The 15510-nt window shown below is 40.3% G+C and overlaps 1 protein-coding gene across 1 annotated transcript in view; it reads right to left on the bottom strand.

Moving 5' to 3' along the window:
* Positions 1-15510, bottom strand: part of LOC149249479 (serine/threonine-protein kinase VIK-like) — a 122855-nt gene that overhangs the window by 35733 nt on the left and 71612 nt on the right. The gene's annotated exons all lie outside the window — the stretch shown is intronic.

Raw genomic sequence — 15510 nt, 5'->3', positions numbered from 1 at the left:
GAAGAACCCTCAAAATCATAATGGGAGTTGGTAGCCATCATTTTTTGTATCTCCCTCTTCCTCCCAATTTCAGCCTCTAACTCTCTTTGCCTAGTCTTATCTTCTTTAAACTTCTCAAAGCTGGCTAACAATTGCTTCCTAATCTCCCCAATTTCTGGTGAGGCACATGGAGTAATTTGGCCTCTAATCCCCGCCAAGTGTTGTTTCAGTCTATTAATGCCCCCAAGACCTTCCTTAATTTTCCTATGGCAAAATTTGCAATGCATTTCACTATCAACCATTTCAGCATATGCCCAAGTAGGATCTCTCGCTCTAGGTGCCATTTTTTGACTAGGAAATGAAAGCAAACAATCTGAAAATGAAAAAAAAAAACATTGATTCAATGTTCATTTCTTTGACAAAAAACACTCTCTAGGCTTTCTAGATATGCACCTAAAATTTAATAAGCAAAAACAGATTTGTAGAGGTGAAAAAAATACCTCTAGGCACAAACTACCTCCTCAAGCTTGCTCCAAGAATCAGCTCCTCAATGCTGCTCCAAATGGCTGCCCAAGAAGCTCCTCACTCCAGCTACAATGCTTGCCCAAGACTCCTCACTGCTGCTCCAAAAACAAGCTCAAGAACTCCTCACTAACTCTCAAAGAAGTCCACTCAAATGCATGAGATGGCTCTGAGAGTGAGAGCATTTGAGTGTGTTAAATAGGGTTTGGGAGGGGGAAATGGACCCCAAATAACATTTAACTAATTCATAAAACACGTTAGAGTCCAAACCAATCAGCAAACACTTCAAAATTTCATTAAAAAAATGATAAATCGTTGTTTTGATGGGTTACGGGCCGCTGTTTATGACTCGGCCGAGTCAGCCATGACTAGGCCAACTGAACCGTTTCCTCCACCAAGTCACAAATCTGGGCAATGAAACGAATCAACTCGGTCGTTTCCGTTTCGAATCGGCCGAATTTTAAAACATTGGTTCCAACCTCATCGGATTTCATATGGAGAAAACCAAATTTTATATCCCATTCAAAATTCAGCAAACTTAACAATTTTTAGGATTTCAAAATAGATGGGATTATGGCATTATTAGACCCTATCACATATGAGGGTATGTGATTTGCATTTAAACAAGAGCACCAAGTCCTAAATGTACCCCAATGTTGGTGGTGTTGATTGTTGAACTCTTTTGTCATGCCCTTAACAAAAATGTACCATTCACTCGAACCAAAATCATTTATCGGGCATGTTAAGCTTTTTCTATCATATTTTAAAGTCCAAAAAGTGTGGTAGAGCACAAGAAACCTTGTTTAATTCCTATAGTACTTTGAATTCCCTCTATCACATGAAGACACACATATACCTTGTGAAAAATGCAATCATAAAAGTGTCATCACAAGTGAAACCACCAAGGGAGGAAGACTTAGAGTCTTCAGGCTTTCAAGTAGCAAGAGTTCAGGCACTATGTCAAATTCCTTATGGAAGTTCATAAATAAATAAGAAACTCTATATTTGTCTTTCTTAGCCTCCTCAATGATAGAATTCAAGGTGAGGATATGGTCACCATAAGTATAGTAGTTCCTCTTAAAACCTACTTATCTTTTGGCCCCCAAATGGTGGGTAAGAACACTTTTGTTGTCTCGATCAGGGCTTTAGGCAGCAGTCGTATAGAGATGAGGCACAGTTACAAGACTAAACAACAACAAGGTAGCATGCACCCTAGTGTGATAACTGGAACTATCGTATATAAATAAAATAAGGGTGGTATCAAAAGTCGGAGAAGACCATACAAGTATTGGTTCCAGTAGACTAAGACATAAGCCAATAAGCACCACTACACGTGCTCAGCTGAAGAATAAAGCAGCACCCCTACACGTTGCGTCGTCGATCATCCCTACCAGTGAAAAGCTCATACACGGTACCAAAACACCCTTACCGGTGCTAAGATCCTACCCTTATTGAAGGTCCGTTAGCTACACCAAAGGTATCATGGGCAGGTGCATGGAAAGCACCGGAGGCAGCAGCACAGTCCACATCTTAGTAAGCATAAGCAAAGATGACACCCAAAGTAGAAAAGGCAGTTTTGAACCTAATTTGATAGCGAGATTTAGATTCAGTAGATTCAGCCATATTTTAAGATTTGGATTAGACAATTTCATCAAAATTGGATGGTGTTGACTAATGTCTCTATAGGATTGAGGTAGAGCCAAAGGCTAGACAATAGAAAAAGAATACTGACGATGAGAATCCCAGTGATGGTGGAACATTGTTTGTCAAGGTGTGGTGGAACATGCATGGCAGTGCTACCCCACAGCTACAACATTTGGCAACAAGGGTGCTTTCACATTTGGTAAGCACTTCTTGTTGAGAAATCAATAGGGCTACAATTGAAGTGACTTCTCTTTGACTTGATAACTTCTTGTGATATTCTTTTACTTTTATTTATTATTAGCTTATTTTTCTCCTATTATTACGTTGTTCTTATCATCAAACAACTATCAAAACATGAAGATCAATAGTACACAAGGACACAAGATGTAGGCTGCTAGCCAGGGCCAAAACCTCTCCAAGAGAGGAAAACCCAGAAAAATTTTCTATCTTCTTATAAATTCTTCAAATGACAAATTCCAAGACCTTTAGACCAAGACCAAGACCCTTTCAAGACCAAGTCAAACCTTCTTGAGGATGTGCTTCTAACCAAGTCAAACCAAGTCAAATCAATTCCAAATGCATAACTTCGACTCCCAGCTACAAACTTCAGCCCTCACTCCAAATCTGCAATCTTCAACCCCCTACAACAAGATGCAACTTCGTATGTGTGGATGAATTAGGGCTTTTTAGGCTTCCTCCTTACTTCACTTGGGCTGCTACTTCTTTTTCAAAGGCTTGCAAGTGATCAAATTGACTTTCTTTCCTTGGATTTCATCCTTTCTTTGCTTCTTTAGAAACTTTGACCTTGTAGCTACAAAAACCCTAGCCTCTTTCGCATGTGTGAGAGATAAAGAGATATAGAAAAATCGAAAATTTTGTCTTCCTTCTTCCTTCTAGACCTTCACTTGCCTTCTTTCTTCTTGTTCTTGCTTCCTTGATCGAATGAATGAGTTAGTGTCCAATGAGGTCGAATGGTCTCTTATATATAAAGCTTCCAAGGAGGACAAATAGCCCTAATTATGCCGACTTCTTCACTGCCAGGCCGACTTGGTGTTGGCAAGGTATTTTAACACTTTTAACTCAAAATAAATTCTTTTGACTTGTTACAAAATGTCCAATAGGGTATAATACATGTGACAATGAATTTTGACTTGTTGACTCTATGACAAAACCTAAAAGCACTCAATGAGTTCTTTGACCTAAAACAAAAATAATCCTAAGCATGAAATCCATGCTAAAAATAATAATAATAATAATAATTTTCCATTTCCTTTTACAATATACAAGAACCAGGAGTACATTACATATTATGAAGACCAAACATAGTTACATATTTCAACACTCCCTCTTACCTAGGTTGTTATTTATAATGGTGCAAGGACATTCTCACACTGAAGAGATCTCATAAAAAGAGTCAGATTGGTAAGCCATCCCATAATCTATCTTTCCATTTTATATCAATGCATCTCATCATATCAACCAGCATTGTCATATAGCAAGGCCTTGACTAACAACTCTATCTCTCCACTAGATTAGAGCACAATGTTGGGGAGACAATGACTTATAGACACCTTTATCATTGTCTTTCAAGGCACATACCCCATCCAGATGTTCACAAGGTATGTCCTTTTAGGACTATTCATGTCTTCGATTTACACATCCTCAAGGAATCTCCTCTTCAACTACTCTTACCTATTAGATGCCCTACCTCATCCTCAAAGAGTATCGATTTTCAGATGCTTAGACAATCCTCCATTCTTTCTTTATAAAGTGAAGACAAGGATGATGTGTCTATCTCTCCCTCTCAACTAGGGAGGAAATATCAACCAATCCAAGCTTGCTTCTTAAATACACAAGCTTCTTATTAGGAAGAGATTTTGTCAAAATATCAACTACCTGCTCATTGGTGGAGATATACTGTAGTTGTACCACCTCATCTTGCACCAATTTTCATATGTAATGATACTTGTTGTTTATATGCTTTGATCTTGCATGGAATATGGGGTCTTCAGACAACCTTATGCAACTTGTGTTGTCACAATGTATAATTGTAGGGTCCATTGGTCCTTTAAACAAATCAGATAGCAGCTTCCTTAACCAAACAGTTTCTCTACCAACTTCACATGTTGCAATATATTCAACTTCAGCACTACTTAACGCAACTAATTGTTGTTTTCTACTCATCCATGAGATCATAGAGGATCCCAAACTAAAACATCCTCCATTTGTGCTTCTTCCACCAGTCTCACTACCTTCCCAATCTGAATCGGTATATCCCAATAAATGGATATTGTTATTTCCATCATACTTCATGCAATAATGTATTGTCCCTCGCACATATCTCAATATATGTTTGGTTGTTATCCAAAGGTCATGTCTAGGCTCCATCTGAAACTAACTGAGAATATTCACTACAAAACAAATGTTTGAACGTTTGTTTACAAGATACATCAGAGAGCCAACCAATTGTCTATAACTTGTGGGATCTACGAGGCTTGATTATGAACTTCTCAATCTCTTCAAATTGGTGATCATGGGAGTTGTCATTGATTTGTTATCCATCATGCCAAACTTTTGTAGCATCTTAATTACGTACTTCCCTTGACCTAGATATATTTCGCCAGGTTTCTGCCAAACTTCCAACCCAAGTAATAATGCATAAGCCCTAGATCCTTCATATCGAATTCTACTGCCAATTGTTTCTTACATTCTTGAATATGACTTTCCACACATGTTATGAGTAAGTCATCCACATATAGAAGAATGATCACTGGTTCATCCTTCACTACTTTGATATAAAGATTTGGATCTGCAGAACTCCTTGAAAAACCAATCCTTTGTAGATATGTATCCATCCTAGCATACCAAGCCCTTGGGGCTTGTTTAAGACCATAAAGTTCCCTCTTCATCCCGCATACATGAGTTTCTTTATTATTAGTTCGAGTCCTAAGGGTTGTTCAATATAGACTTCTTCATCAATGGTACCATTCAAAAAAGTTGTATTGACGTCCATTTGATGGATGTTCCATACCATAGTTGATGCCAAAGAGATTAATGATCTTATTGTTTTGTATCTTGTTGTAGGAGCAAATGTTTCTTCTCAGTCGATGTCGTCTTGTTGAGAGAAACCCCTAGCTACAAACCTTGCTTTGTAAGTGTCAATGCTTCCATTTGCTGCATGTTTGATCTTGTAGAACTATTTGAAGTTACAACAGATTTGTCATTCGGCCTAGGAACGATTTCCCAAACTCCATTTTTCATTATAGATTGATATTCTTCTTTCATAGCATCGATGATGTTTGACAACTTCTTCCAAAGAGGATGGCTCTACTTCAATCAATTTTGTCATATAGACTGCATACCCTGAATATCTTTTTGCCTTTTTACTTTCCCTGAATGTTCTTTTAGCTGCAGCATGTCCTTCTGCTTCTTAAAGAGTAGATGTTAACCAAGCAAGTCTCTTACGAGATTCAGGTATTATGACTTGCTGCACAGGTTCACTGGGACATTCTTCTTCATAATTCGGTATAGTATCTTCTTCTTCAAATATTGGTAGATCTTCGTCATCAAAATTAATAGGGAGATCTGTAGACTTCTTATAAGCAATGTTTTCATCAAAAATCACATCTCTACTTCAATTCAACGACCTTCCTTGATGTAGATTTTATATGCCTTTGACGAGGCACTATAACCAACAAATATGCCCTTCATGCTTGTAGGATCCAATTTCTTCCTTTTATCTTATGGAATGTGAATGTATACAAGGCAGCCAAATATTCGGAGATGATCTACACATGGTTTTCTTGCAGTAAACGCTTCCTTAGGAGTCATGTTGTCAAGTATTTTATGAAGACTTCGGTTTTGAATATAGACTATTGTTTTGGATGCTTCACCCCACATAAATTGAGGTAAGTCTTGATCATGCATCATAGCCATAATACATTCTTCAATTGTACGATTCTTTCTTTTTGCTACTCCATTTTGTTCAAGGTTGTGGAGAACTATCAGTTCCCTCTTAATTCCAACCTCCTTACAAAAAGCAATGACTTCTTTTGATGTGTATTCCCCTCTGTTGTCAGATCTTAGTACTTTTATCTTCCTTCCTGTAAGATTCTCTACTTTTGTCTTGAATTCTTGAAATTTACCAAATACTTTATCCTTGGACTTAAGAAGATAAATCCAAGTCTTTCTTGAGTGGTCATCAATGAAAGTTACATAGTACAAATGACCTCCTAGTGATTTTGTAGCCATAGGGCTCAGAGAGAATGAGATCCAGAATTTCCTTAGATCTTGTAGTATTGTTTCCAAAAGGTTTCTTCTCATTTTTGCCTAATGCACATCCCTTACAAATTCCTTCACGCTCTAACTTTAGTTTAGGGATGCCATTAACCATTGAGTTTAAAGATGCTAAGATTTTATAGTGAAGATACCCAAACCTTCTATGCCAAAGTTCACATGGACTGATTTCAAGATGAACCAAGGCTTGAGAGAGAGGTGTAAGTAATCTGTAGATTCTACCCTCACGAAGTCCAATGATTTTTGCATTGTTAATGCTAGGGGCCCTTACCCCATTCCATAACCTTTCCATCAACAAAAGCAATTCTATCTCCTTTATCTTGTAGACAAGAAATGGAAAGTAAATTTTTCTTCAAACATGGGACATCTAGGATGTTGTTGAGATGTATGTTTCCTCCATCTTCTAGCTCCAACGTGGTAGATCCAATTCCTCTTACTGCATAGCTCTTTTTATCTCCAAGTTCGACTGAATGAGAAGATGTTCCTTTTGATAGGGTCTTTAGTTGTCCATGTTCACCTGTCATATGTCTAGAAGTACCATTGCCAATTACCCATATGTTGTCACCTTCAAAATACTTGTAAGTGTTGAGAATAGCCCTTCATTCAAACCCCTTGTAGTGAAGGTCTTGATCATATAGTCCTTGATAGACAATAATAAATCCCAAAATGCTTTGATGCCTTGCTTGAGATGTTTTGTCATCATAGAAAATTTGCTTCAATGAGAACTTCAATGACTTTTTCAAGGATGTAGCGATCTTCATTATGCCCTTTGTCAACCTTAGCTTTGATTCCATGTTGAGAAATCAATTGGGCTACAATTGAAGTGATTTCTCTGTGACTTGATAACTGCTTGTGATATTCTTTTATTTTTCTTTATTATTAGCTTCTTCTTCTCTTATTATTATGTTGTTCTTATCATCAAACAGCGACCAAAACATGAATAGGAAAAGTATAAGAGAATACTTGAGAGTCATTTGGAGACACACCAGCAGATACTCAGTATCCCAAGGAAAATCGATTCTCAAAGAGAAAAGGATCAATTTCAGAGGGAGAGTTGTAGGGTGGAGGAAGAGGAGGGCATCAACAACAGTCAGTGACTGAGGAGGAGATGACGCAGGGGTATTGAGAGACAGCGCAGAGGGAAGACGCGGTCCTCACGCACGCTAACACAAAGGGACACAGAACCACGCAGAGTCACACAGAAGTGACACAGAAGTGGGAGACAGATCTCCAGGGTGTCAGAAAGTTTCCAAGAGAGGGATGAACCTTGCCTCAGGTGTTTTCTCTCAGTAGTGTCTCAGTTTCTCCGTAAAATCATTCCTTGTAAAGCGATTGTTGCTAAAGATTAATAAATCCACATCTGCTGCACTGGTTTTCCCACACTGGGTTTCTCCGGAGATAATTGTCCAAAAACAACTGTGTTGATGTGATTGGTTCTTGTGCTTGTTATTTTCTCTATGTAATTATGTGATAAATGCAGTAGAATTTATTTTAATGTTTGCTGAAGGGATTTCGTAAATAACTTATTGTGAGAAATAAGTAAGTGAAATAAATCAGTTACTGCAGTAGAATTTCGGGTTAGAAATTTTGACAATTTGAACTATAGAAGCCTACTTCACGCCCTAAGTCAAGAAGTTAAACGGGTCGATTTGTCTCAGTCAGTTTGGGGTTCTAAAGATTGATCTTTGGAAGAGATGTTTGAGCAGTGTCTTTATGAACAGTGTCGTATGGCATGTCAGCGATATATGGCAAATGTCCCTATAACAGTAACGTAAGGCAGTGAGCCTATAACAGTGATGTATGGCAATATAACAGAAATGTATGGTTGTGTCCTTATGAAAGTGATGAATGGCAGTGACTCTTGTGCTAATGAAAGTGATGTATGCAGTGACTCTTGTGCTTATGACAGTGATATGATAATAGTGACACATGCTCCTAAGGCAGTTGCATGTATACTATTCGAGACAGGGACATATGCGACTTGGGTGAGTGTTAAAATTGGAAAATAGGGCCAAACTCCATGTGGGTCATCTTATTAATGGAAGCTGATATTTTTCTTGGATCCCTCTCATCGAGAGGTGTAGGATTGATCTAAAGATCATCTGATTCCGATAAGTATTCATGGAGATATGAATTTATTTGTGTTATGGGACAATTCGTCAAGGTCGACAGCAACCAAATAAACCCCACTTGTGCTCAACGTTTTAGTATAAATAGAGGTGGTCTTCAAGTCATTTCAACACACTTGGGATCTCTTCCCCTCTACTTGTCTTTGGGTTTTAGTAGGAGGAGAGATCCTAAGCGATATCGCTACCCTAATCCAGAGTGCAGAGGCCGGAACTGCCGGAATAGCCGAGAAAGCTAAAGCAGAGGGCAGAAGCCGGAACTGCCGGGAACTGTGGGAACTGTCGGAACAACTGGAACTGCTGGAACAGCCAAAACAACTAGAACTACCGAAACTGTCGGAACTGCTAGAACTATCGGAACAGCTGGAACTGTCGGGAACAGCGGGAACAGCTAGGACTTCCGAAACTGCTGGAACTGTCGGAACTGTCGGGAATTGCCGGGAACTGTCGGGAACTGCCGGGAACTGTCGGAGCATCTGTCTCCGAAGGAGAGCAGCATGCAAGGGACAACTAACTAACATTGGGACAGTTGTACGGTACTTAGCAACATATACACCAAGCATGCAATGTTACAACTAGCATGCAAGGGACAGCTAGCATGCAACAGCAAGCATGGTAGGGACAACAAGCAAGCAAGGGACAACAAGTATGCTAGGGACAACAAGCAAGCAAGGGGCAACAAGCAAGCAAGGTGCAGCCAGAGCATAGGTCTGTACGGCAACATGGTGTAGCAATGGCACATAATGAAGTACAGTTATGGGTACAGTCATGATTAATGAAGCGTGATGAGATGCAACATAGTGATGATGGGTGCAGCATGGTGCGGCGCGGTGAGGAGCAGCATGATGATGAAATGCAGCACAACGATAGGTGAAGGAGTCACCTTGGAGAATCAATTGAAGCAGCATGTCTTCAACTGATCTCATGTATCATCTTCTTAGAGATGATCTATGCTCTTATCTAGATAAGTCAAAGTGTTGACTTCTGTTGTAAACGTACTATCTCTCTCTCTCTGCTGAACTATTGAAGAACATATAAGAAGAATTGATCAAGGGTTTCCCCACATTGGGGTTTGTCCCTGGCTAGCACCACATCTTGTGTCCTCTTGTCTTGGCTTGTCTTCTACGATTTATGTTTATGTTCTATCTGCAGTTTACTTTAATGTTGATGTGATTGCTAATCTGGAAAAGATATTGAGCTAACTATGAAAATTGAAATAAATTGCTCTAAGCATAGAACATACCTAAAATTAACATGGTATCAGAGCTGAGGTAAAGACAATGCCCAAGCAAGAGTGAAAGAGCAATCACCGAAGACAGTTGGGAAAGGACAAAAGGATCAGTGGATTCCTCATCCCTCTTCAAATTCACCAAGGGTGAAGTCGAAGCAGAGAATATTATCAGAATGGCGCAGCAGAAGTTTCTGATGGCCTACCTAAAGATCACTTCATTGGGAAGTCCGGATCTAAGGGTGGAAGGAAAGGCAGATGCCTTGGTTGCAATAAGTTCGGCCATTATGCGAAGGAGTGTCTGAGGTAGGGACACATCACTTGATGATGATAACAATCATTCCAGGGACATCTTCAATGATCAAAGGAATGACAGGTAATGCAGGTCATCAAGGAAACGACCGACTCTTCAGAGAAAGCAAGGAACCCCAGGTATGAAGAATCAAATGTTGTTTCTGATAAGATAAAGAAGCGTTATCTTGTATTGGCCCTCTCCTTCAGATTCTTTGGGAATCTGGCTTATTGATCGTAGTGCTTCAAGGCACCTCATCGGATAGAAGGGTGCTCTCTCGAATTTGGTAGAGACGGAAACAATCATGGGATTATACTTGGAGTCGATGCCACCTATCCCAGAAAGGGTGTAGGGAATCTTACCCCTCAATTGAATGAGGGTAACTCTATTCATTTACAAGAATCTGTTTTATGTACCTAATCGCAATAAGAACCTGGTGTCCATCTCGGAGATGGAAGTCAAAGGTTTCAGCGTGGCATTCATCGATGGAAAGGTACGTGTTAAAAAATAGAATTTTCAAAGATGCTTTTTCTCATGGGTTCAGGATTGGCAATTTGTATCAAGTTGCAGGATGGTCCATTGGGGATCATGTCAATTGACATATCGCATCTATAACACCAGAGGTCTACCTATGGTGCCCTACTTGATGTGAGTCAAATGGTGATAGGGATGCCTGAATTCAAGAAGAGCATGAAGGTACATGTTTGAGATGTATCGAAGGAAAATCTTATAAGGGGACCATTCTCCTCATGCAGCAAGTCCACAGGTTTGGAACAACCCGAGGAGTTTGAGATTCATGATCGGGAATCTCATGTATACAGGTGGAAGAAAGCCCTCTATGGCTTGAAGCAAAACACCCCGTGCGTAGTATGAGAGGATTAATAACTGTCTGATGAAGCTGAAATTCACTAGGAGTGAAACCAATCCAAACCATTACCCGAAGGTTGTGGATGATAGACCTCTCATACCGGCACCTTATGAGGATGACCTATTTCAAACAGGTGCAGACCCTCACTTGCAGAAGTAAGAGGGAGTTGGATTCTGGATGTGGAATGGTAAACTGCAAGCACATGACTACCTCGAGGATCTTAACTTTCAGAAGTTATATGATGATGATGCCGGACCAGATTTGGGAAATGCCTCTGAGTTTCATAAACTCATTTGCATTGATGTTCTTGGTGAACTTCTGTCTGGACATATGTTTTGCAGTTAGCATGGTGAGCTCATATTTGGTTGAGCCTCACTGGATTGGTGCCAAGAACCTTCTGAGATATCTTCGGGGCACAATCTCTCATGGATTGAGATATACTGCCGGAAATATGAAGCTGCATGATTATTTGAATGTTGACTGGGCATGCAGTGTGGAGGATCACTAGAGCACTTCTCAGCATTGGTTCTCTTTGGGTTCTGCTTCGATATCATGGATGAGTAGGAAGCAGAAGTCGGTTGCTATAAGCACTGCTGAGACTGGATACATAGCTACGAGTATGATCTCGTATGAAGCTGCCTAGTTGTGGAAGCTCTTCAGTGAGCTGTTTGTACACATGATGAATACCATTGTGATTCTCTGTGACAACCAGAGGGGGGATTCAATTATTGAGGAATCCTGTATTCAATGATTTCTCCAGCGGATAGACATCAGATACTGCCTTATTTGGGATATGGTAAGTCGATGAGTGAGGAGGCTCCATCGCATTGAAACTAATGTACAGGTCGCAGACATTTTGTCAAAGCCTCGGGAAAGGTCAAATCTGTGACTTTCCCGAATGACTTGGAGTTGTTGAGAGACCTTCTTATAAGGGTTGTGCATGTTGCATGCATTGAGCTTTGGGAGCTCTAGGGGTCTTGGGGTACTTACTGGAGCAACATACGACCATAGGGCGACTCACCCTCCACTGGTGGTGCGCTATGTACAGGATGATAGGTTCAACCTTCCCCTGTGATACCCCGTGGCGACTGTGGAACGGGATGATTAGTTCTCCCGTGGCAATTGTGGAACAGGATGATTAGTTCTCTTGTGGGACAGGATGATTAGTTCTCCCATGGCAACTGTGAAACAGGATGATTAGTTCTCCTATGGGCCTGGATGATTAGTTCTCCCGTGGCAACTGAAACAGGATGATTAGTTCTCCTGTGGGTTGGGATGATTAGTTCTCCCGTGGCAACTGTGGAACAGGATGATTAGTTCTCCCATGGAAATTGTGAAACAAGATGATTAGTTCTCCTATGGGCCGGGATGATTAGTTCTCCTGTGGCAACTATGAAACAGGATGATTAGTTCTCCTATGGGTCGGGATGATTAGTTCTCCCGTGGCAACTGTGAAACAGGATGATTAGTTCTCCTGTGGACCAGGATGATTAGTTCTCCCATGGCGACTGTGGGGCAGGATGATTTGTTCTCCTGTGGACAGGATGATTAGTTCTCTTATCGAGGCATCCTACCCATGCAGTCTAGGACTCATGGGAAGTACCTATCATATTATCAGTGAACAGGGAAATGGGGTTAGGGACCATAGTAGTACTATCGATGCCAGATGGACGCATCATTGTATCTACCGTACTCCCTATGCTAGGATGACTTCCATTGATCTGGGATCAATGACACTGATTTGGGATCAGTATGACTGGTTTGAGACACTCTCTTATGATATTGATCTGGGATCAATGAAACTGATCTGGGATCAGTATGAGTGGTTTGAGACACTCTCTTGTGATATTGATCTGGGATCAATAAAACTAACTTCGGGTTAGTAAGATTGATGTGACACACTCTCTTACATTCTCGGGTTAGTAAGAATATGAGACATTCTCGATCAATTCTTCTTCTTCATGGTTCAGAAGAGCAGAGCAGAGCAGTGCAAGGCACTGATGGCAGAGATAGTGCAGTCGTACATATGGATCAGCGAATGGAGTTCTCCCTAGTTAAAAGGGAGTGTTAAAATTGGCAACTAGGGCCAAACTCCATGTGGGTCATCTTATTAATGAAAGTTGATATTTTTCTTGGATCCCTCTCATCGAGAGGTGTAGGATTGATCTAAAGATCATCCGATTCTGATAAGTATTCATGGAAATATGAATTTATTTGTGTTATGGGACAATTCGTCAAGGTTGGCCAGCAACCAAATAAACCCCACTTGTGTTCAACGTTTTAGTATAAATAGAGGTGGCCTTCAAGTCATTTCAACGCACTTGGGATCTCTTCCTCTCTACTTGTCTTTGGGTTTTAGTAGGAGAGATCCTAAGCGATAACGCTGCCCTAATCCAGAGGGCAGAAGCCGGAACTGCCGGGAACTGCCGGAACTGCCGGGAAAGCTGGCGCAGAGGGCAGAAGCCTGAACTGCAGAGAACTGCGGGAACTGTCGGAACTGTCGGAACTGCCAGGAACTGTCAGAACTACCGGGAACTGCCGGAACAACCGGAACTACCGGAACAACCGGAATTGCCGAAGCTGCCGGGAACTGTCGGAACTGCCGGAACTATCAGGAACTGCCGGAAACAGCCGGGATTGCCGGAACTGTCGAAACTCCCGAGAACTGTCGGAAACTACCGGAACTGTCAGGGACTACCGGGAACTACCAGGAACAACTGGAACTACGGGAACTGCCGGGAACTATCAGAGCATCTGTCTCCGAAGGAGAGCAGCATGCAAGGGACAACTAACTAACATTGGGACAGTTGTATGGTACTTAGCAGCAAATACACCAAGCATGTAATGTTACAGCTAGCATGCAACAGCAAGAATGCTAAGGACAACAAGCATGCAAGGGACAACAAGCAAACAAGGTGCAGCCAGAGCATAGGTCAGTACAGCAACATGGTGTAGCAATGGCACATAATGCAGTACAGTGATGGGTACAGTCATGATTAATGAATCGTGATGAGATGCAACATAGTGATCATGGGTGCAGCATGGTGCAGCACAGTGAGATGCAGCATGATGACAAAATGCAGAACAACGATAGGTGAAGGAGTCACCTTGGAGAATCAGTTGAAGCAGCATGTCTTCAACTGATCTCATGTATCATCTTCTTAGAGATGATCTATGCTCTCATCTAGATAAGTCAAAGTGTTGACTTCTGTTGTAAACGTACTATCTCTCTCTGCTGAACTATTGAAGAACATATAAGAAGAATTGATCAAGGGTTTCCCCACATTGGGGTTTGTCCCTGGCTAGCGCCACATCTTGTGTCCTTTTGTCTTGGCTTGTCTTTTGCGATTTATGTTTATGTTCTATCTGCGGTTTACTTTAATGTTGATGTGATTGCTAATCTGGAAAAGATATTGAGCTAACTATGAAAATTGAAATAAATTGCTCTAAGCATAGAACATACCTAAAATTAACAGTGAGTGATATGGAGAGGCATGTCTGTTGCCATCTTATGATGATCCAGGGTTGGCCCTACGAGGCTTATTGTGATTGCTTTGTGTCTCAATATAGATGTAGTTTGTATCTCAGCTAAACATTGATTGACTAATAGAAGAAGAAGAATTGATTATGGGTTTTCCCCCTTGTGGGATTTTTCCCTGGTCTCCGACCAAAATCATGGTGTCTCTATTGTGTATGCTTTTCTTCTAATGTTCCTTATTGTTCCGCTGCATTGTTAATCATCTCTCTATATAATTGCTTATGATGATATAATGATATGGGTGAATGTATTACGAAAATTGTTTAAAAGTTCAAAAATGCAATTATCTACAGCAGAGAACATACTATCCCTAAAATTAACAGGTTACTCAGGCCAAAAAACGTGATATCAGTGTCTTTATGTAAATGTTTGCAGATGTTAAATCACAGGACAAGATACACTCTTTTACCTATTAGTATCTAAAGAATAAAAAGTAACATAGATCCCAATGCATCGCCTTTCAGGGGATGAGCATTCAGAATTTAATCCATTCTTTTTATTGATAAAAATCAAAAAAGTTTAGAGAAAAAGCAATGTCCCCTCAAATGAGGAGGCTTGATATCTACTCATTTTTATCATTTTTGTTTGTGACAAGTTAAGCATATCCAATCTATGGTTTTGTTTTCAGGGGCTCTGAAAACCAACTTACCTTTAACTATCCAGATAATTAGTCACTGGTATGGTAGCAACTAATTGATATTGCATACGATATTCAACCTTGAAATTTTTGGTTTTGCATCTGAAGAGAACTGACTTAAAAAAGTAGGAAATTCAAAATTTTCTCTACATATCATTATCTCCCTTTGAGACAAAGGAACCAAGGGTTTGACCAACTTGTCCGTAGACTAATGGCAGCTAAAGTAACTTCTTTCTTACCAGGGATATGGAAGCATGAAAGTGTAATATGTTTAATAATAACATCTCTCAAAAGTAAACTAATCAACAAGATTTCAGGTTTAACCTATTCCAATACCACCAGGTAGTATGATCCCCATTGTAAAATTAATGCTTTTGGAA

Source organism: Pinus tabuliformis, chromosome 7, assembly GCF_031772625.1.
Source record: "Pinus tabuliformis cultivar Carrire ecotype Pingquan chromosome 7, CPIR1, whole genome shotgun sequence".
NCBI classification, from domain to species: Eukaryota; Viridiplantae; Streptophyta; class Pinopsida; order Pinales; family Pinaceae; genus Pinus; species Pinus tabuliformis.
Note: the sequence above shows the minus strand (reverse complement) of the source record. Positions and strands in the feature narration are given on the sequence as shown.